The following is a 23,024-nucleotide window of genomic DNA, read 5'->3' as shown; positions in this document are numbered from 1 at the left end:
TTCATTTTAACATAAGAAATAGGAGCAGGAGTAGGCCACCTGGCTGGTCAAGCCTGCTCCGCCTTTCAATAAGATCATGGCTGACATGGCTATGGACTCATCCCCACCTGCCTGCCCTCCCCATAGCCCTTAATTCCTCTACTATGCAAAAATCTATCCAATCTTGTCTGAAATATACTTACTAAGGTAGCCTCCACAGCTTCATTGGGCAGAGAATTCCACAGATTCACCACTCTCTGGGAAAAGCAGTTCCTCCCCATCTCCGTCCTAAATCTTCTCCCCTGAATCTTGAGGCTATGTCCCCTAGATCTAGTCTCGCCTACCAGTGGAAACAACTTTCCTGCCTCAATTTTATCTATCCCTTTCATAATTTTATATGTTTCTATAAGATCTCCTCTCATTCTTCAGAATTCCAGCGAGTACAGTCCCAGACAACTCAATCTCTCTTCATAGTCTAACCCCCTCATCTCTGGAATCAACCTAGTGAACCTCCTCTGCACCGACTTCAAAGCCAGTACAGTCAGCTCTCCTTATTTGTGGGTTCTGTATGCGCGGATTCAACCGACTGCAGATCGGGAAAACCCGGAAGTTCTCTCGCCAGCACTCGTTGTTTGAGCATGTACAGATTTTTTTTTTCTTGTCATTATTCCCTACACAATACAGTATAACAACTATTTACATAGCATTTACGTTGTATTAGGTATTATAAGTAATCTAGAGATGATGTAAAAGTACCCTGGGTTATTAACGAGTTCAGTTCTTGACTCCGTCTTTAAGTCCGATTTGAAGTCAGAACAGGTACATCCGGTATTATTTAGCATCAGTTAGTCAAATGTTTTTCTTGTATATAGAATATATTTTACCTTTCTATGCATATAAAACACTTAAGAAACATACGTCTTTCAATAATTAAACCACTGCGTAGTTTAGTAATAATTGTAGCTTTCATTGGGACAGGGCCTTTCACATGCTCCATTAAAATTGTTTTGATCGTTGACAGACCGTAGCCTAACGCTTTTCCAATGACTGATGGTGTTTCACCTCTTGCCAATCGCTTTATTACTTCCGCCTTATTTTCAATCGTGATTGTGATTATTTTCGTGAACAGAAACACTGCGGATTCAGAGCTGTGCCAGGTCCTAAAGACCACCGCACTGAGCCAGGTTAAATAAGGGACTTGAGCATCTGCATATTTTGGTATCCGCGGGGAGTCCCGGAACCAATCCCCCGCGGATAAGGAGGGCCAACTGTATATCCTTTCTCAGTAAGGAGACCAGAACTGTACGCTGTACTCCAGGTGTGGCCTCACCAGTACCCTGTACAGTTCAGCATAATGTCCCTGCTCTTAAATTCAACCCCTAAATTTTGTCTTTTGGGTGTTCTTCAGGCATTTCACATTCTGGTTAATAACTGGGGGGGGGGGAAGGAGTAAAGTAGTTAGCAAGTGCAGTGAGAGTGTTTACACTCTACCCTCACACCCCCACCTCTCACCACCCCAGCGCACACAGAGATGCTGTGTCGAAACTCTCCAAGTATAAAGTTCTGTCTTAAATTTTCCAATTAATTTAAATCAGATTAGCCTTAGTCACAGAGCCATTATCTTGATTGACTTCAGAATGAGACTTGGAAACTACAGCAGTTATGAACCACATGAGTTTAGGCGAACCACACTTGGAATTGGACTAACCCCAGATTTTCCGCCAAAAATTTGTCAGTTCTGGTCACTTTTGTAAATTGTGAGCAGCAATTTGTCATGTCTTCTGTGTAGTTGGAGCACCACAAACAACATGTTTTAGCTATAAGATAATAAGACTGTGTTTTTTGAGAACTGCCCTGCACAGTAATGTCAAATTTTAAAAAAAAGCTGCAGCTACATAATGCAGATTCTGAATGGTTCTTTTTAGACTTGGTTAACAAAATGCATGTGTTCAGTCTGGCTGACCTGCACCGATCAATTGGCAAAACTGAGCCTGCCAACATGACACTGTGTCAAGAAAAAACTGACTTTTGCTAATTTTATAGGAAGAATGACACGGAGTGTAATAGAATGATAATAGAATATATTCCTCTTTTAGAATGATTAAATGGTAATGGGACAAGAGGAATCCATTAGACTGTTCTCTGGGAAACTATATAGTCAATCTGAAGTATCAATCAAATATCATTTTGAAATCTACTACCCTGTCGAACAATGTGTTCTAGATAGCAATTACTCAGGTGTGTGTGTGTGTGTGTGATCCTGCTCAATCTCTGGCACCCTACATTGCTCCAGTGATGCCGAACTTTAATTCAACGCAAAAATAGAAAATCTTGGCAAAACGTTGTGACAAAGGGTCACAAACCCAAATCTTCCACTGTTTCTCTTTCCTTCAACTGACCTGCTGAGATTTTCCAGTATTTTATGTTTCTTTATCAGAATTTCTCCATCAGCAATGATCTTAATGATCGTTCTATGTTTGGAGGCTCTTGGTTCTTCCACTAATGGGGGAAGTATTTGTGTATCTACTATCCAGACACCCCAGCTCCATTTTTGTATGACACCTTTTTCAAACATTTTTGGTGGGAATCCCAGCTTCTTCAGCCTTGCCTACTAATTCCCCCATCTCTGGAATCATTTTTCTGTATCAATTTTCCCAGGTCCCAAGGGCTTCAGTCATTGGAAAGAGGTATCAGAAATGGATGAAGTATTTCACTTCTGTATGACAGAGAAAGAGGCCATTTCAGCCCATTGAGTCTGTGCTAGCTCATAGTATCCAATGGTGACTGAGCCAATGTTCTCAATAACTTTGCTTCTATACTCTTACTTGTGAGGCCTAGGATCCTATATGCTGTTGGCTGTGCTCTGCAACGTTCAAAGAATTGGGCATGTCTGTCCTGTTTTAGATTGACCTCCTCTCCCTTATTATAACAGACTATTATTTTAAAGATACATGGTAAATTTCATCTCTATTCACCTCTGCTATCTTGAACTTTTTTGCTTTCTCCTTCACTGTTTATTAGACCTAGGGTTTACGGCATGTGGATTTTGAGATCATCCACTGTACATCTAGTGGTCCCTGAGCTAGTTAATGTGCCCATGAATGGTCTGGCAAAATCCACTTGAATTCTCTGCCAGGGCAATGCAGGCCATTCCCAGGGATGGAGAGGCGCTAGACTTGACATCTTCTGGACATGTTGGCATCCCAAAGAGAGCATAGCAAGCTGCTCTATCTGCATATTTATCCCAGGCCATCAGACAAAGCTTCAAGCAAACACTTTCATTTTAACCACACCCAGATGACTGGCATGTAGCTCCTCCAATACTTTAGATCTCAGCTTGGGTAATACAGCAACTGTCGATCTCCATATAAGGGCATGTTCATCTCAACACTGATAAAGATGGGGGAACTAGAGTTTCTTACTTCACATTCCAGCCATTTTGGATGGCCATGTCGACCTGAGGCAGTGTAGATCTTTTCTGATTTCCCTTTGGATCATCTCTGCCATACTAGGAGACTTTCAATTTGCATTAGGGAGAATATGTCAAGAGGAGTATCCTCTTTCGTAAATTTTTCAGACATTTTCTTTTCCAAGGGGAAATGGGACAATCCATCAGCATTTCCATGATGAGCTGTCCTCTTGCATTCAACCTTGTAATTGTCTCCTCAGAGAGACAGAGCCCATCTTTGCATTTGTGCTGCTGTTAGTAGAATACCCTCCTGTGGATTGGAAATGGACACTGTGATCAATAATGACGGTAAACTCACTCCTATACAAGTGCTGGTTGAAATATTTTGCACCCCAAACTAGATTCAAGGGCTCTCTGCCAATCTGTGTGTAATACAGGTGTGTCCCCTCTTTACAAAAGTAGAACGTTCCTATGAAACCTTTCTTAAGTTGAAATGGCGTAAAGTGAAGAACCATTAACTTATATGGAAAAATTTTTTGTAAAAGTGAAAATCCTCTTTGTAATGCAAAAACAGGTTACTAATGTAGGTCTTTTGTAAAAGCGAAGTGGCATAAAGTGAGCATTCGTGAAGTGGAGGGCACCTGTATTTCTATCACTTCCATCACTCATAATGTGACATGACTGCACCCAAGCCATAAGGTGAGGTGTCACAGTCAAGCTTCATTGAGCCACGTAGATCATAATGTGTCAGCACAGTGTCTGATGTCACCATTTCCTTTGTCTTTTGGAAAGCCACCTCACACTGCTTTGTCCAATGCCATTTCTTCCTGATCTGTAGTAATGAGTTTGGGTGGAGCACAGTAGCCAGGTTTGGCAGGAATCTGTTACAGTACTTAACAAATCCTAAAAAGGAATGAAACCTGTGACATGTCCTTTGGCCCTGGGGCATCCACCTCTGCTTGAATTTTCTGTGTAATCCTCGTGCATCAATTGTGTGACCACAGTAAATGATACTTGGTTTAAAGAATTCACACTTGTCGCGCCATACTCTGAGCTCATAATCTTCTAATCTTTTTAACGCTGTCTTTAGATTTTGGAGATATTACTTGTCCTCCTTACTGGCAATAATGATGTCATCCAGGTAACACAGAGTGCCTGGGCAGCCTTGCAGCACCTGGTCCATAGCCTTCTCCCAAAGTGCAGGTGTTGTTCCAAAAATAAGCCTGTTATATTGATAAAGCCCCTTGTGAGTGTTTATGGTGAGAAACACTTTGGACTCTTCTTCCATCTCCAAGTAGGCTTCCGCTGTCCTCCAGAAAAGTTTGCCAAGATGCCTTCTATCCTGGGCAGAGGGTATTGATCTAATTTCAGTACTGGGTTGGTGGTGATCTTAAAATCACCACAGATCCTGACAGACCCATTCTTCTTGGCCACTGGGATCATTGGTATTGCTCATTGACTCTACTCAACCTTGGAAAGAATTCCTTCATCCTCCATGCTATCTAGCTCACTAGCTACTTTATCAAGGATGGTATAAAAAACCAGATGGGCTTTCCAAATCAGGTACGGCATTTTCATTTAAAACTATTTTACCCTTGATATGTTTGAGTTTTCCAGTGCCATTCTTGAACACTGCTTTGCCATCTGGTGTAAGCCATTTTGTTTTTCGCACTGTAAATCTCAAGGCTATGCAGTCCTGTGTCATTCTCATCCTTATCAGATTTTTTTTTTATCAACGGTATGCAGATTAGTGCTCTTTTTGGAATGGCAAGTTTTTATATTTTTCTCTTCCCTGTGCAGTGCATTTATTTTTATCTGCCCGATATGTGCTTTGTATGCGTCCTACTTTGTTGCATTTTCTGCAGGTTTTGCCCTTAAACCTGCAATAGTCTGGTGTATGTGAGCCCTTGTCAAAACAGTAACACAGTTTGTTCGGTCAGGCAGGTTTTCGTCAAGACGCTGTAATTTTGTTCAACTGCCTTTCAATCTGACTGCAACTCTATTATAGTGTTTCTGTCTACAGTTTCCATTGAAACAGCGATTTCAACTGCTCTTTTAATGAGAGTTGCATTTCAGCTGGGAGTCATTTTTGAAAGTTTTCTTGTAAAATTCCACAAACTAAATGATCTCTCAGTGTATCATTAAGCCCATTACAACTGACGATGCTCAGACAATCTCTTCAATTCAGCCACATATGCTGAAATGGATTCTGCTTATGAAACCTAGTGTTCTGTAATGAACAATGGCTTTGGTTCTAAATGTGGCTGCATCACTTTGACAGTATAAGCAAACTCACAATGCAGCCAGTTGGCAGACTTTCCACCACACATCTACTGAAGTTTGCTAAGGCTTTTGATAACATGCCAAATCTCTGTAGACTCCTGAGGAAGTAGAGGCACTGTTGTGGTTTCTTTGCAATTATATTTGTATGATGGGTTCAGGACCGGCCCTCTGAGATAGTGACATCCAGGTATTTAAAGTTACTGACCCTCTCCACCACCGATTCTCTTGATTATTTCTGGCTCATGGACCTCTGGTTTCCCTCTCTTGAAGAGTACAATCAGTTCCTTGGTCTTATTGACAGTGAGTGAGAGGTTGTTGTTATTACACCACTCAGCCAAATTTTCAGTCTCTGTCCTGTATGCTGACTCATCACCACCTTTGATATGGCCCATAATAGTGGTGTCATCAGTAAACTCGTATATAGTGTTGGAGCTGTACTTAGCCATACAGTCATAGGTGTAAAGCATATAGATCAGGGGGCTAAGTACACACCCTTGTGGTGCTCCTGTGCTGCTAGAGAATGTGGAGGAGAAGTTTTTACCAATCTGGACTGGCTGGGGTCTACAAGTGAGGAAATCCAGGATCCAATGCACAAGTGGGTATTGTCATGTTATGGAGGTCACAGACTCTCCAGAACTCACTTCTCACTTTCCCTTAGAAGGGAGAACAGATAGGAAAATCATGTGGATTTATCAGGATTGCAAATTACTTCTGTCCTCTCTCATATGTTCAGAGATGTACCATAACTGTAAGGGCTCCTACCCCCTGAATATACAACTGTGTGACTGAGTTACTGCCTAGCATCCTTGAAACAGTTGTAATGCTTTTGTTCTCTTTGACCTTTTTTATCCCCTAGCAGAGGGTAAACCTGGGCAATGAGAGCTAACTCAAGTTCTAGTTTAATTGTCATTCATCATACATGAATAGCCATAAATACAGCCAAGCAAAACAGAGTTACTCTGGGGCCAAGGAACACACTCAGTACCAACAGTCACACACAGCACAGGTGCGTATAGCACATATAAGACAGCAGTAAAGTACAGACATACAAATAATATGTAGTTTTAAGTCCCTGAGCACACGGATGTTGCAACGGTCTTGCAGTCAAGCACAATACATCTTGTCTTCCGCCGAGTGAAATGGTGGAGGGCAGCGCCAACTCCAGCATGGATGCCACACCATATAGCCTTTAGCGCTCCGGTGGAGTGTATCAACTTCGCATCTCTCCAGCAAACAGGTGACACTGCAGTTTGAGACCTAGTCCTCATTACAGTTGAGGCCATGCAGGTCCCCCTGCTCATTACCCCTCTCCCAACCATTTACCAATAAAACTATGACTCGAAAATGCAGCATCCCACATTACCAATGTCCACTGGGATCTTGCGAGCACAAGGATGATGACTAAGACAATCACCCGCTGTTAAACCGCACACCGTCTTCACACGCCAGCGCCTCTCTGACGCAGGCAGCAGTGCGATCCGCATCAAGTCCAGCTCCTTCAGTTTCTCCACCAACGAGCAACTCGCTGATGGAGTGGACCTGCAGTACTGTATGTTCAGCAGTGCCTTGCAATCATGATAAATACAGTTTTAAAAAAGACTAACATCTTACTGGAAGCTGCTGCTGACCATCTGCTTCTTGACTTTGGCGCGCCTTGCTCTTCCCACGATAGGGCATGCTTCTCTCTGGACTGAATAGGTTTGTGTAAATAAGAACACTGAACGTGTATGTATTTTATTACACATAAGGAAGGTGATGAGCACATTACTTTTTGCTGTTCATAATATCCTTCCTTTTGTACATTTTGATTGGGAAAACAGCCCTGAAAATTGGTACTGAAAGCTGGTAAGAAGGATGTGTATCTGAGATACTTCTCTGCTGGAGCAGGGTGAAACAGTGCAGGAAGGACTCTTTGGGTTATGGTGAAGATGAGGTGAACTGCTGAGTTGTTACTACAAGGTCAGTTTGACTCAATTGCTTATCCTTATTATTGGCTAGAAATTGGATTGAGTTTCTCAGACTGAGGGACTGCATTTAAGTTCCTAATACTGGATGTTGAAATAATTCAGGAGCCACTTGTATTTGTGATGCATTGATCCTGATGGAACAGGCCAATGGTTAGGTGGCTTGGCAGGCAACATGATGATTTCAGCTTGTAACCATTGCTACACCTGGGTTGCAGGGCATAACTCCAACAAAATTATTACAGAAAAATAGTGGTTCAGTGGCTACAATAGAAATATCTGAGAAAATAGAGGCTGCTATGATGATCAAGTTGTAAACAGAAATTCACTAACATGTTGCAGATGGAATTTGAGGGCCGAATCTCTGAGGAGAGATGTGCAGATTGAGCTGACAGGTCATTAGTTAAACACAAGATCTTCTGGGAGGAGCAAGTTTGCCATTTGCAAAAACATATACTACTTAAAAACAAAAGTTGACAGAGGGTCTTGCAGTTATGGAGCCAAACAAAACCTTGTGGCAATGAATGGAGATGTAATATCTTCAGAGGAAGGTCATTTTGACCCATTAGGGCTTTGTAGGCGGGGAGTGTGATTAGTCTCTTTCTCCTTGGCCCTGCAGATGTTTTCCTTTCAAATACCTAATTTCTTTTTGAAATCCGTAGGTGAATCTCTCTCCAAACAGGGCATTTAAAGAAGCATTCATCACCTATTCTTCTGCCAATCAGTTTAAATTTGTGGTCTTTGCTTAGGTCACAACTAGAGTACTGCATTCACTATTGGATAGTTAACAGCCAGAATTTTATATAGATTCAACATGATGTTATTTGTAACTGTGCCTCTATGAATTTGCTGTCTGAACCACTTGCTCCACATAGCCTGGTACCTTCAATGATGTAAGAAAGTGTACACCCAGACCCCTCTATTTATGCAGCTCTTTGAATCTGCAGCATGTTTGTCCAGCTTGTGTAGATGATTAATATCTGAATTATTTCATCAAGGCTGATTACTGACGTACTGAAAAACATCATACAGGTGGCAAAGTAAAAAATAATAAATTAGAAATTCAAACTACTACGCACAACAAAACAGTTATTATAAGATGCACAGCAAATGAAGAGTAACTAAGTTAATTTACTGCATAGACAAATCTCAGAGTGCCTTTCAGGAGAACCTGATGTACTGGCTGAATGCAATGCAGCGGATATTGCTCTCTGAAACAGTAACAAGTCTCCCTTTCTCGTTTGTTCTTAAGCACTGAATACAGGCAATTGTGTCAAAACTCATCTTTGCACATTACACACCACATTATGTAAAATAACCCGATCACAAGATGAGAAAGGCCATTTGGTCAATACTAATTCATCCCTCTGGAGAGGTGGTTTCCCACCAACAATCCTTTCTAAGCAATTGTAACCTCCAATTTCTGAATGGATTAAAGGTTTCTGTAATTCCAAGATTAAAAATTTCCAAGACTTTATGTGGAAAGTTGCATTGAGTGGGTGGTTTACAGCTCAGTGCAGACTCCCCCACCAAAGACCATCCACTGCAGAGTTCTAGGGTGACTACGGTCCAGGATGTTTAGGTTTCCCACAATCAAAGACCTTTACTTGTTGGGTTTCATAACACAAGGGTGGGGCAAAGTCAGGGCATCAGTTGTGGAGGGATCATGATGTTGAGCATAAACTCGTTGAAAATACTCCTCCAACTTCCCGACTTAAATCTCGAAACCCTCTCTACAGCTTGAAAAACCTCGACTCCTATGACAAACACACTGAATGGCACCAATACTGACACACCAACGTGCCTCCTCCCCTGGAGATCTGATAGACGACCCCACCTCGCTCTTCCAGGGCTTTACTAAAGCTACGAGAAAGAACTGGACAGCTGCAAATAGACTCCGAGGTCAACATGCCAAAGCAGTGCAAACACCACACTGATGGGGCACCAGCTTGCCTCTGTGGTTCCCCAACTTTGGAAGTCCTGGTCCAGATATGCCCTCTCATCAAGATCTGATACAGGCTTTGCTGTGGACCATCGATGTGGCCACAAGCTGGAGGAGTGCTTGACAAAAACCAGAAGTGTGAATAGGAATACGCCTGCCTTACGAAACAACAATAACAATGAATCTAGTTGGTTTGCCGCTGTTGGGTTGTAGGAGAGATGTAGCATACATTGAAGGTTGTGATTGGTTGGTGAGTGAGAGAGTTGGGGTGAAGTTAGGAATTGGGTTTGTAGATGAGAGTTGACCTCATCATAGGGAGGGTTGTGGGGTTTAGGTACCAAAAGCGTTGCTGTGGAGCATAAGTATTTATTTTTAAAGAAAACCTATTAGAATGTGGGCCTTTATTGAAATAGTATCCAGGTTTGAATCATATTTGTTGAATGAACTATGACAATCACCACGTTATTTAGTGCACAAGGAAGGAAAACTGCAGGTTTTTATGAGCGTGCATTAAATTCCCAATTTAGTTTTTCTAAGTTGTTTATTATGTTGCTATCCAAAACAGACTTGAGCCAAGAGATTCTTCATTTCTTAAGTTGCTGACACCCTGGAATTGAGCCAAGTACTTCTTCTGCGTCTTTACTTCTCTACATCAAAGAGGCATGGCGTGATTTACAGCGCCAGTGATTGCAATCGGGGTTCAATTCCTGCTGCCCTCTGTAAGGAATCTGTACGTTCTCCTCATAGCCACGCGGGTTTCTTTTGGGGACTCGAGCCTTCCGCCCGGCTTCCAAAGACGGCGGGCTATTTTGGCAATGGGAGCGTGGCGACTCTTGCGGGCTGCCTCAAGCGCAATCCTCAGACTGTGTTGGTGTTTGATGCAAACGACACATTTCAATATACGTGCGACAAATAAAACTAATTTCAAATCTCGTTTCTTGAAAGTCTTTCTAATATCTTAGTTCTCAAATTTGGTGATAGTAGTCCAAGTGCATGGCCATTGCCTAGAACGTGTAGTGTGCCCTGACTGTTCGGTGTGTGCCACATTGGGCTATCACTGTAAATCTTAGTATCCCTGTGGTTACAGACTGCAGCATTTTTGAACAGGCATTGCATTCTAGGACCAAGGCTGGGTGAAAAGGGATGCATTGAATCCCCTTGAGGCTGTTGAGTGAGTTTGGTGGGTGGCACGTGACGGATTGTGGGTGTGATTTAAATGGATCATTTAACCTGCTGGAGAAGTGGGTGGTTGATCTATTGTGGATGATCAGCTCACATGGCCAATAGCAGCGCTGATGGTTGGATTCGGGGTACTGGCAGCTGAATGTTGTGGAGATTATGGATTTTCAAGGGTTTAGAGAGTTGTCAAGGGGATCAGTCAAGATGGGGAGAGGTGTAATAGGGGGTGGTGGGGGTCGGTGGAGTTGAAAGGAAAGTATGTCAGCGGCACAAAGCATAAATGGGATTTTTTTTTGCGGTCTCATTCTAGCGCTGAACAACAGCTGCATTCTGGGAATTCTCAATGATGGTCATATTTGGCACACCATGAACTACGTTGCTTGATAACACTCAGAAGGTGCACTGCAGAAGAAATATGTCTGATGTTGAAGTTGCCTCACCCATTTAGGACAGCAGGAGATAGCACATGTAAATGTACAGGGGAAAAGCAAAGAGGTGAGAGCACACACTGGAGCAGAGAGACTGAGTGTCCTGGTATCGTGAAAACCGGATCTAGTGTCTTCCCTGTGTATATGATAAATAAACTCTTCTAGGGAACAGGTAACTGGCATTTCAATAACAGACTCTGCCATCTTCATCAGGGATAATCTAATCTGGTGCTATATGTACACCCCTGTCACCTGCCCCTCCTGGTCAGTTAGTCCTCAACCAATTAGGTTTCCACTGTCCAACCTTGTTTACAATCGAATTCCAGTTCTTGCTTGGAGTGAGACCTTCACCTTTGCTAAAATTCTTTTTCTCTAGTTTTATTTCGGTGGCTTCCTTCACCGGGCGGTCGCAGAACCTGTCGTTATCACCTGTCTTCCCTATATTTTCATGCTTTCTGGAAGGATCGGTGAGATCCTGAAGAAATACAGTATTAATACCAATCACAAGCCCGTAAGGAAGCTCCAATCATAGCTTAAGCAGGTTAAAGATGACCTGGGACACAGGATTCCCTGTGGATGTGGACCAGCGTGTATCGACCAGACAGGGCACGCAGTAGAAACCCGCATCAAGGAGCACAGGAGGTGTACCTGTTTGGGTTACCTGGAGAAATCAGTGGCAGGAGAAAATTACATCCACAATGGCCATAGGATTGACTTTAATGGCACAAAACTACCGTCCTGTGCCAGTGGCTGTAGGGACAGCCTGGTGAAGGAAGCCTTTGAAATAAAAGGAGAATAATTCTAATATCACTTTCAGGAACTTGGACTTAACAAAAAGATTTTTCAAAGTGACATTCCCCCCCGTGCTGCTCAGTAGTCATTCAGCAGGCAGGCAGTCACTCTTGTACTGCATATTCCAGCCATCAGTCAAACTTGGTTATTGTCTGCGAAGGTTAAACAGAAAAGGTGGACATGCACCAGGGTGAATACAGGGAGCGTCAGTAACAGGGCCGTAATGAAGGTGAAAAACAAGAAGGCCCATATCCTCATTAGAGGGAGCTCCAGACAAGATTTTCTGGAAGATAATATCTTTCTGTACTTGCCAGGGGCAGCATTTAATCCTGGAAAGATTCTTTCAAACCATGTAATAGGCATACTTCCTGTGCAGTCATTCTGAAAACACTTCCACGCATTTGCAGAGTCACTTAGGGCACTACATCATCAAAACAATAATTTTCGGTCACAGCACACATAGTTGGTCGGATCAATTACTTCTGCGTCTGTGGCCATGCTGCAATTAATAATGATTTCCAGGAAATTACTGGTTTAAGATGGGCAGGCGTTCTTGCCCATAAACAGCAAGCTCTACTAATTCTCAGTTTCAGCCACACAGTGTAACTGGAGCTGGCTCAGAAAATTATAGATATTTGAGGAAGTCTAGTTGTCCTCATTGTGAAAAATAGTTTGCTGTTCCTCATTATCCATGTATTGTTTCATTTTCAAGCCCAGCAATTAACTGCAGAGATTAAATGTGTGTATAATATCCTTCCATTCACAAATCTTAAGCTTCAGGACCCACCTAAATGTTGTAGTCAAGTATAGTTTTAGATCAGAATAATACAAGATAACCAGGCTACTCAGAAGTCAGGAGGTGTACAATCTCCTCTTGATATATTGGCAATTTAAAGCTGATGCCTCCACATGCCATTGTTTTACTTGATCAAGGAATATGTTCATCAGCTCTTCATTTGGACTCATTTAAAATCACAGCCTGCCTTCTAATGATACAATCCATTTGTTTACATCAGTCTACAGAATGTAAGTACAGATCTGTCCTCATGCTTTGTCAGCCACACTTGTGTCCTACTAAGGCCATGATGACTTTGTCAAGGAAGCACAGTAATGGAGCTGTGGAATGAGGCTCTTGGACTAGATGTATCCATCTCTACCTTTTCTCACATGGAATTGAACTTGTGAAGGTACCATGTGACCTTGTGACATCATACACTAGCTTGCCCTAATGCAGTTTGACTCAATGTCCTCTCCTGAAAGATTATGTAAAGAATGTTAGCATCTTGGAAGGATGGAGGGACAACATTGCTACACATGGAAGCATGGATCTAGTTATAGACACACTCATCCTATGACTTGAAGTGACAGTTGCACAAACACTCCAAACTGTTTGACTGACTTGCCTATATGGAAATGATCTGGATGAGAAACGTAGGAAGAATGAATCATAGGTTTGTTAATGACAGAATAATTGGTGGACTAGTAGATAGTGAAGAAAGTTGTGAAAGGATAGAGAAGCACAGATCAGTTGGAAGTTTGGGCAGAGAGGTGACAGATGGAATTTAATCTATAGATGTGTGAGGTACTGCATTTTAGAATATCAAATGCATAATGGGACATATAGAGCAAATGGCAGGGGTCCAAAATGAGTTGGTGTAGAGACGGGCCTCCCAGTGCACATTCATAGTTCATTGAAAATGGTCAAATAGGTGGACAGTGAAGAAGGCATTCACCATAGTTGCATTCTTAGGCCAAGGCATGTCATGTTACACAAAACAGTGGTCAGGTAGTACTTGAAGTATTTTGAATGGTTCTGGTTGCCACTGCGGGTGGTAACACTGGAAAGAATGCCGAGGTGATTCGTAAGCATGTTGTCTGGAATGGATGAAAATGAGATAGGATTGAGCTTGTTCTCACTGGATGTAGGAGATTAAGGGTCAGGTAGATTGTCAGTCTTTTTTTGTGTGGAGTGGAGGAGCCTAAAATGAAAGGACACAGGTTGAAGATGGAGAGGGGAGAAATTTAGCATTTTGAGGGGCAAGATTTTCACTCAGGAGGTGGTGGTTATGTGGAAAGAACTGCCTGAGGAAGAAAACATGCAGTTGTAACTGCAGCATTGAACTCTATGACTCTATGCAGTACAAGGACAAGGAGCAGAGGGATTGACGTATGAGCTGAATTAATAGTTGGTTAGGTTAAATCAGGATTGTGTTTGATATCACCGGCAAATGTGGTGACATTTGTTCTCTTTGCAGCAGCAGCACAATGCAGTACATAATAATAGAGGAAAAACATGAATTACAGTAAGTATATGTATGTATATTAAATAGCTAAATAAAGAATAGTGCAAAAATGGAAATAATAAAGGTAGTGAGGTAGTGTTCATGGGGTCAATGTCCATTCAGAAATCAGATGGCAGAGGGGAAGAAGCTGTCCCTGAATCATTGAGTATATGTGCGTAACTTTGATTATAAGCTGCACAGATGAATTGACAATTTTAATGTCGTTTAAAGAAAAGTTATTTACATAGTGAACTAAAATCTAATTTACTACATATGAGCTTGGTGACTCCTCTACCATGCTTGTATGTGCTTTGTTCTTCCACCCTCCCTGCTCCACTGTAACAGTCATGAAATATACATGAAATGCTTGTGTCTGTGATGGGCCTTCTCTTCTGGGCTCCAAGGTACCAGGTTGTCTGAATGTGGTCCAGGGAAATGAGTTTGAGTCCATCTTGACAAAATGAAGGATTATCAGCATGTGAAGCTCAGTGAATGAAGCATGGATCACGGTTGTCTGAGCTCTCTATCAGCATGAGATACGGGATCAGAATTCGACTGTGTGCCAATCAAGTTTGCTCTGCCATTTGATCATGGCTGATATTTTTTTCCAATCCCTTTCTCCTGCCTTCTCGCCATAACCCATACACTTTACCAATCAAGAAACTATCAACCTCTGCCTTAAATACACCCAATGACTTGGCTTCTACATCCCTCCATGGCTATGAATTTCACAGACTCACTATCTTCTGGCTGTAGAAATTCCTCCATTTCAGTTTTAAAGAGACACCCCTTTATTCTGAAGTTGTGCCTTTGGATCCCAGAACCTGGAGAATCTGTCGCTGATTTAGTGGCACTCTGGAGGACTAGAACTGTGCTTCACCACATTGCACGTACCATTGTCTGCCCACTTCCATGGAAGTTTGTGGTATTGAGGTCCTTACCTTCTCCAAAGATGCCAAGGATCTCAGCTACGTTCTCAGTTGTCACATTTCCTTGGCAGTGCCATTGCCCGGCCTAAAAGACAGAAGTGAAAAGTAAGGTTCACTTGGCTATGTGCCACATGGACACTCTGCTGTATCTTACCTCAAGGAGACCCATACTGCTTCAATCTCTTGGAGTACAAAATCCTTTTCAGTTCCTCCCTACTGGGACACATCTGAGTCAGTGCCACCAACTGGACTCAACATCCATGAAACCGAGACTGTGGCCCTCTTCCCCTCTCGCTTGGCTGCAGGTACCAGTGCCTCTGCTAATGAAATGCCCCAATCTCATCTGATCACTTCTGTTGCTGTGTCAGTATCTGAGCTGGACCCATGTAGGATTCTGGCTTACTGGGGTGCAATAACCAATGCCAGTATCCCCTGTTCTGCGTGTTTCGTGAGGGCAACCAGCAGCTGTCTCAGGGCTCATGTAATTCTAGTTCCATTCTGATCTCCGCAGTTCACGGGTTCTCTTGATGACCACATGGGTTTCCCCCAGGTGAATCATTAGCATAGAAACGGGCCATTTGGCTCATCATTACCCATGCTGACCATGTTGCCCATTTACCTGCTTTGTGCGTGCTTCTATCACGTTGTCCTATTTGCCTGCTTGTGCTTTGCTTTTGTTCCATGTCCAAGAGATATGCTGGTTGTTGGGTAAATTGGCTACAGTAAATCAATCACGGTGAGAATAGGTTGTTGGAGAATAGCATTACTCTGAGAGTTAGCCTAGACCTGATGGGCCAAATGGACTACAACTTGCATATTCTCATACAAAGTGATAGTTAATCATCAAGCATGTTTAATAATTGCAATGAGAACTTGCAGCTCTATTTGCTAGTAAACACTGAATGCTGGACATGTTTCCAAGGGAAACGCTTTGAATGAAGGCTGAACTCGCCAATAACTATCTATGAGGTATGTACATAAAGAAGTCTTATGATGTAAGATGCAGGAATATGGTTGTATTCCCTTGACATGGTTAGCTGAATCACAAAGAATGTGCTAATAAAAGGGTTCATTTCTGATGTCTGCTTGTCTAAGTGCATATCATTTCCATTACTACCCTTTAAAATCAGGCTTTGCAACATCACATTATCTTTAGTTCTTTAGGAAGTATTAGGAAAACACACCGTTGTAAAGCCTCAAAATGGTGCAGACAGATCTGTTGCAGTCCTGATTCAGGGCGTCAATTTGAAATATGGATGATTACTTTTCCTCCACAGATGCTGCTCAACCTGCTGAGTTTTTCCAACAGAATGATTATAGCTCCAGATTTCAGCATCTGCAGGATCCAGAGAAATCTGTATCTATTGTAGTCCTGAGCCTATAAGTGATGATAACCCTTTGTCCAACAAAAGACTTTTTATTGGCACCACCTGCCAAGGGTGGGAGATAATTTTTTTTTCTCTCTGGAAGTAACCACCCAGATCTCTGGTGATTTCTGTCTGATAATTCAGAACTCGTAAAACCACATCTTGAATCTTGGTTCAGAAATTGTTGACTTTGCACCAGTGCCAGCAGACAAATCTCCACTCTGTGCCACACAGACTGTCTACCAAAGCTGATAAAATGAACCTGAATATGCAGGTGGAAGTTCCCTAAATAACTGCTTTATACTCAACCCCACTCTTCCCAAATACAAGAGTTACTGAGTATAGTAGAGGCAGGGAAAGAGTTCTAGAACTTACCAGTTATACGGACCATGACTGAGTCACACGTTGAGCTATTCACGTTGCAAGATTGAGGACCTGTTGATTGGTTTACTTGTGTTTGTGTATCAACTCCCAGAAGTGGGAATGATGCAGAGGATGGGGGAGTGGGCACAATTGGATATTGCAGGCTGAGACACACTGATGGATTGAGAGGTCAAGTAACTACAAACCACGTGGAAAGTTTACAAAGTTTGAAGAACAGTAGGAAGAAAAAAAATTCTTGGTCTAAATGCAGGGTTAAGGAGGATAGTTACTTGAAAGTGCATGGTGTGATCCAGATCTACGCTTAATGAAATTGACAAAGGGGAACTGTTTACTGAGAAGATTTGCTGGGCATTTTGGGCATATTTTTTCACGTTCTGTTGGCACCTAGCTTACTTTGGTGGTATAGGGGATTAAATGTGATGTCGGCAAAGATTCTTCCTCATTAGAATATCCTGAATCTGCCTGTTACCTTGTCTAAAAGCAGCAAGTGGACATAAGCAACACACACAAAATGCTGGTGGAACGCAGTAGGCCAGGCAGCATCTATAGGAAGAAGTTACAGTTGACGTTTCGGGCCGAGTCCCTTCATCAGGACTAACTGAAAGAAAAGATGGTAAGAGATTTGAAAGTGGGAGGGGGAGGGGGAAATCCAAAATGATAGGAGAAGACAGGAGGGGGAAGGATAAAGCTGGAAAGGGATACACAGCTGGAGAAGAGAAAGTATCATGGGGCGGGAGGCCTAGGGAGAAAGAAAGGGGGAGGGGAGCACCAGAGGGAGATGGAGAACAGGCAAGGAGTGATTGTGAGAGGGGCAGAGAGAGGAAAAAAAGGGGGGGGATAATAAATAAGGGATGGGATAAGAAGGGGAGGAAGTTAAGTTCCACATTAATGGAAGTTAGAGAAATCAATGTGCATGCCATCAGGTTGGAGGCTACCCAGCCGGTATATAAGGTGTTGTTCCTCCAACCTGAGTTTGGATTCATTTTGACGATAGAGGAGGCCATGGATAGACATATCAGAATGGGAATGGGACGTGGAATTAAAATGTGTGGCCACTGGGAGATCCTGCTTTCTCTGGCGGACAGAGCGTAGGTGTTCAGCGAAACGGTCTCCCAGTCTGCGTCGGGTCTCACCAATATATAAAAGGCCACACCGGGAGCACCGGACGCAATATACCACACCAGCCGACTCACAGGTGAAGTGTCGCCTCACCTGGAAGGACTTACAGGTTGTTATGGGGCCGAATTTTGTCCAAGGCTCCCCAGCACTGAAATACTTGCTGATAATTAGAATGTAGGCTTGAGGGTTTGGTGAAATTTGATTAAAGTGAAACACACGGTTTAACATGTGCTTGGCTCTAGAATTGTGACCATGTTCACTACTGACATACATTTATTACATAATTAGGGTCGTACTATTGACCGTTGTTGTTCTCACTCCCAAAGTGAGTACTTGATATTAAAATGTTGCAGGCTTTCTGCAGAAAACCTGAATGAGCAGTGATATTTGCAGATTTATGGAAACGTTAATAGCTAGCGAAGAGTTTGGCCCTCATGGATTTAATTATGTCATGAGCTGTTGGTGTAAGTCTGCATATCAATCTGCTGGCTGCAGGAAAATTCTGCACTGCATTATCAGGTTTGGATTCCTCATTTATATGTGGTGAAGTGTTCAGGTCTGTAGGAGTTAACTTGCCTAGCTTTCTTAAATCACTGCAGTAAATAAACCTAGCCTCACACATAGGGCATTATCCTCTTATTTTCTTTCCTGTGCCTGTCTCTCCAGCACAAATAATGATATCCTATAGGTCACGTTTCAACACTGGATTTCATACAGCACAGCCAGATGGCCTCTTTTGGCTCAAATGTGAGAGGGTCTGCTTTTGTTCCAGCAGACAATGGGTTATTCCTGGCAATGTTTAACACTGCAGACTGACTGCACACCGACTTACTGGCTCGTTCTGCACAGATTTACATACTGCAAATAAGAATCCCAGTTTTCTCCCTCCCTCCCTCTTCACTCTCACTCTCTCTCTCTTTTCACTCTCTCTCTCTCCCCCTCTCTCCCCCCACTCCCCTCTTCCCCTCGCCACCACCTCTCTCTCCCACACAGTCTCTAACCCCCCCATTTGCCTGCACTCTTTCCCTCCCTCCCTCTCTCTCTCTTTCCCTCCAGCTGCCTGTCTATGGATCTGGCCTGTCGCCAAACTGCCTTCTCCAGTTACTTCATGCATTTACATCATCCCCTGGGGAGCAAGACTGCCCAACTAAAAGCAAGAAAGTTAATCAGCTGGGGAAGGGTGCATTCCTAAATGTTGCGGGGCAGAATTTCTCATTTCTCAAGATTCTCCTCAGCAATGTCTCCTCAACAAAGTCCCCTTGTAATGTGAAACGTCTTCACTGCAATTGTGAATTTTAAGATTAACCTTTTACTTGTCAAAGGTTTAATTGAGTTTTTGTCATGTGCTCTGCTAATCCTCTAATTTAAAGAGCTGAGGGGGCACCAATTATTCAGGTGATGAAAGCTGCACTGGGTTGTTGATCAAGATGGGTGAACTGAAACAAAACGAGAACAAGGGGACAGCAATTGCTCGAGCTGTTGGATAAAAACATAATGCTGAGCCTGGATTTAGGGAAGGAAAATTGTAGCTAATACTTTAATTAGTTTCACCAAAACTATTCTGATATAAGTGGTTGTCTTGGATGAAAGAGGATTCAGTGAGTGGTCCCCCATGTCCTCCTCACAGTGCGGTGGTCGCTCACTGACCGACTTGCCTAGCCGTTGATGCCATTATGGCATTCTTCTGCCTGCACAGTTGACATTATTTCCGTTGACCTGCTGAGTTCCTTCGCCAACACCCTGCTTGCCAGTGTCTTCAATATTCTGGAAACTGTTATCCAAAGGAAATTTTGTTATTTTGGACACATCTCAAGAACTGATGACACACTGGAACACACTGTGCTGGAAGGCAGAGTAGAAGGAAGCAGCTCCCGAGGCAGACAGAGGACAACCTGGATCGACGACATCAAGAAGTGGACCAGCCTCACCGCCAGAGTTGCAAGAGGTTTGACCGCTAACAGATCGCAGTGGAGGAGCGTGGTCGCCGAGGCTCTGGCAGAGTATGGCACATGATGATGATTCTGATGAAATTTTTTTATCCATCTTGCGCTCTCTCTCATAATCAGAATCAGGTTTAATATCACAGGCATGTGCTGTGAAATTTGTTAACTTTGTGTCAGCAGCAAAATGCAATACACGATAAATGCAGCGGAAAAAACTGAATTACAGTGCATGTATGTTTAAATTAAAATAAGTAGTGCAAAGACAGAAAATGAAAGCAGTGAGGTGGTGTTCATGGATGTAATATCCATTTAGAAATTGTTTTGTGGAGATGTTATTTCTTTAAAGAGTGATCTGCATATCATTGCAAGGTATTAAGTTTTTCAATGGGAGGTCAGGGAGAGACTAAGTGTCTCAGTGATGTATTAAGTTTTGGGCCAGAAGCATTGAGAAGTTCCCCACTTGGGCTGGAATTGCTGTTACTAACTTTGTCCTGGGCTGTTACAGAGAGTATGAACTTTTATTGCCCTTCACTTTCCTAGCTTTTTGGTTGAGATTGAGGAGTAAAGATGTGGATATAGAACAGCTCTCAGTGATGTCACTGCACTGTGATCCTTTTCAATGAGATAAGGTTATTGGCTCCAGACTCCACTCCTATTCTGTATTTAGCTAAAGGATGATTTCTTGAAATGTGCTCTCAAGTGAAAATGTGGGTTTGCCAGATGGGAAATTCGTGCTCAGCTTGTTCCAAGTGGAATGCCCCAGTGACCCATTCCGATGGGATGGTTGGGATGGATAGTGCAACATTCATTTGAAGTATTCTATGTAAAACTGAGCTTCCCTGATTGCATCTGGATGCAGCCTGTCTGTATTCAGTGGAAATAAATTGCATTCAACCAAACTATTGTTACTCAAAGGGACTGCAGAGGCCTCCATCGATAAAAGTATTATTTAAAATAAAATGTTGGCTAGGAAGGGATGCAGGAGTTTTATGCACAACCCAGTTACAGTGCTCTCCTTGCTTCCACACCAGCACCACAAGGTTACTTGCATGACCCTATCTGTAACTGTAGACCTATTAATACTGAAATCATTTTCCCACAACATGCAAAATAGAACATAGAAACAGAAAATCTACAGCACTTTACAGGCCCTTCAGCCCACAATGTTGCCGGCCATATAACCTACTCTAGAAGCTGCCAAGAATTTCCCTACTGCATATCCCTCTATTTGTCTGAGCTCCATGTACCTATCTAAGAGTTTATTAAAAGACCCTTTTGTAATGCTGAAATATTATTCAGACCACATCTGTGAATGCTCTTCAACTTCTACCAGCTCCAGGGTGGCTTTGATGCTTTTCTGAGTGGAAAAATCATTGCTAGAAGTGTAATATTTCTGGTCAGATGACATTGGTACCTGTGTTTCTAGTCCAAAACAGGTACCAATAAACTACCTTAAAAAGCATAATTCTTCTGACATTGCAGCTACTGATCCTTTCCTACTTACAGTAAAAATTTAACAACTGATTTTTTTTGTGTGGGAATTTTCTGCATACAAAATGTTGCTGTGTTTGCATGATAATGGATTTTTTTTTTGCATGTTTCCTATCTTAAGTGATAAATTAGGATGGTCATAGGAAATGAATGCTGAGATTCATAGAAAACCTACAGCACAATACAGGCCCTTCGGCCCATAATGCTGTGCTGAACATGTACTTATTTTAGAAATTACCTAGGGTTACCCAAAGCCTTCTATTTTTCTAAGCTCCATGTACCTGTCCAGGAATCTCCTAAAAGACCCTATCGTATCCGCCTCCACCATAGTTGCTGTCAGCCCATTCTACGCACTCACCACTCTTTGCGTAAAAAAACATAACCCAGACATCCCCTCTGTACCTACTTCCAAGCACCTTAAATATATGCCCTATCGTGCTAGCCATTTCCGCCCTGGGAAAAAGCCTCTGACTATCCACACGAACAATGCCTCTCATCATCTTACGCACCTCTATCAGGTCACCTCTCATCCTCTGTCACTCCAAGGAGAAAAGGCCAAGTTCACTCAACCTATTCTCATAAGGCATGCTCCCCAATCCAGGCAACATCCTGGTAAATCTCCTGAGCATCTTTTCTATGCTTTCCACATCCTTCCTGTAGTGAGGCCATCAGAACTGAGCACAGTACACCAAGTGGGGTCTGACCAGGGTCCTATATAGTTGCAACATTACCTCTCAGCTCCTAAACTCAATCCCACGATTGATGAAGGCCTATGCATTGTATGTTTTCTTAACCACAGTGCTGACCTGCACAGCAGCCTTGAGTGTCCTATCGTCTCGGACCCCAAGATCCCTCTGATCCTCCACACTGCCAAGAGTCTTACCATTAATACTATATTCTGCCATCATATTTGACCTACCAAAATGAACCACCTCACACTTACCTGGGTTGAATTCCATTTGCCACTTCTCAACCCAGTTTTGCATCCTATTGATGTCCCGCTGTAACCTCTGACAGCCCTCCACACTATCCACAACACACCCAACCTTTGTGTTATCAGCAAACTTACTAACCCAACCCTCCACTTCCTCATCCAGGAAAATCACAAAGAGTAGGTGTCCCAGAATAGATCCCTGAGGCACATGACTGGTGACCGACCTCCATGCAGAATATGACCTGTCTACAACTACTCTTTGCCTTCTGTGGGCAAGCCAGTTCTGGATCCACAAAGCACTGTCCTCTTGGATCCCATGCCTCCTTACTTTCTCCATGAGCCTTCCATGGGGTACCTTATCAAATGCCTTGCCGAAATCCATATACACTGCATCTACTGCTCTTCCTTCATCAATGTGTGTGGTCACATCCTCAGAAAATTCAAACAGGCTCATAAGGCACAACCTACCTTTGACAAAACCATGTTGACTATTCTTAATCATATTATGCCTCTCCAAATGTTCATAAATCCTGCCTCTCAGGATCTTTTCCATCAACTTACCAACCACTGAAGTAAGACTCACTGGTCTATAATTTCCT

At 42.7% G+C, this 23,024-nt stretch overlaps 1 protein-coding gene across 4 annotated transcripts in view; it reads left to right on the top strand.

The window, feature by feature from the left end:
* si:dkey-82f1.1 (DENN domain-containing protein 2A) overlaps positions 1–23,024 on the top strand; it is a 98,803-nt gene that overhangs the window by 16,751 nt on the left and 59,028 nt on the right. Inside the window, exon 1 of one of the 4 annotated variants that reach the window (XM_059978101.1) lies at positions 19,348–20,057. The exons of the other annotated variants lie outside the window; for them this stretch is intronic. The gene's annotated coding sequence lies outside the window, so the exon portion shown is untranslated. Of the gene's footprint in view, positions 1–19,347; positions 20,058–23,024 lie in introns of those variants that run through there. 4 annotated transcript variants of the gene reach the window in all.

The sequence above is a fragment of the Hypanus sabinus genome, chromosome 8, assembly GCF_030144855.1.
Source record: "Hypanus sabinus isolate sHypSab1 chromosome 8, sHypSab1.hap1, whole genome shotgun sequence".
Taxonomy (NCBI): domain Eukaryota; kingdom Metazoa; phylum Chordata; class Chondrichthyes; order Myliobatiformes; family Dasyatidae; genus Hypanus; species Hypanus sabinus.
The sequence above is the reverse complement of the archived record's forward strand: the minus strand, read 5'-3'. Positions and strand labels throughout refer to the sequence as shown.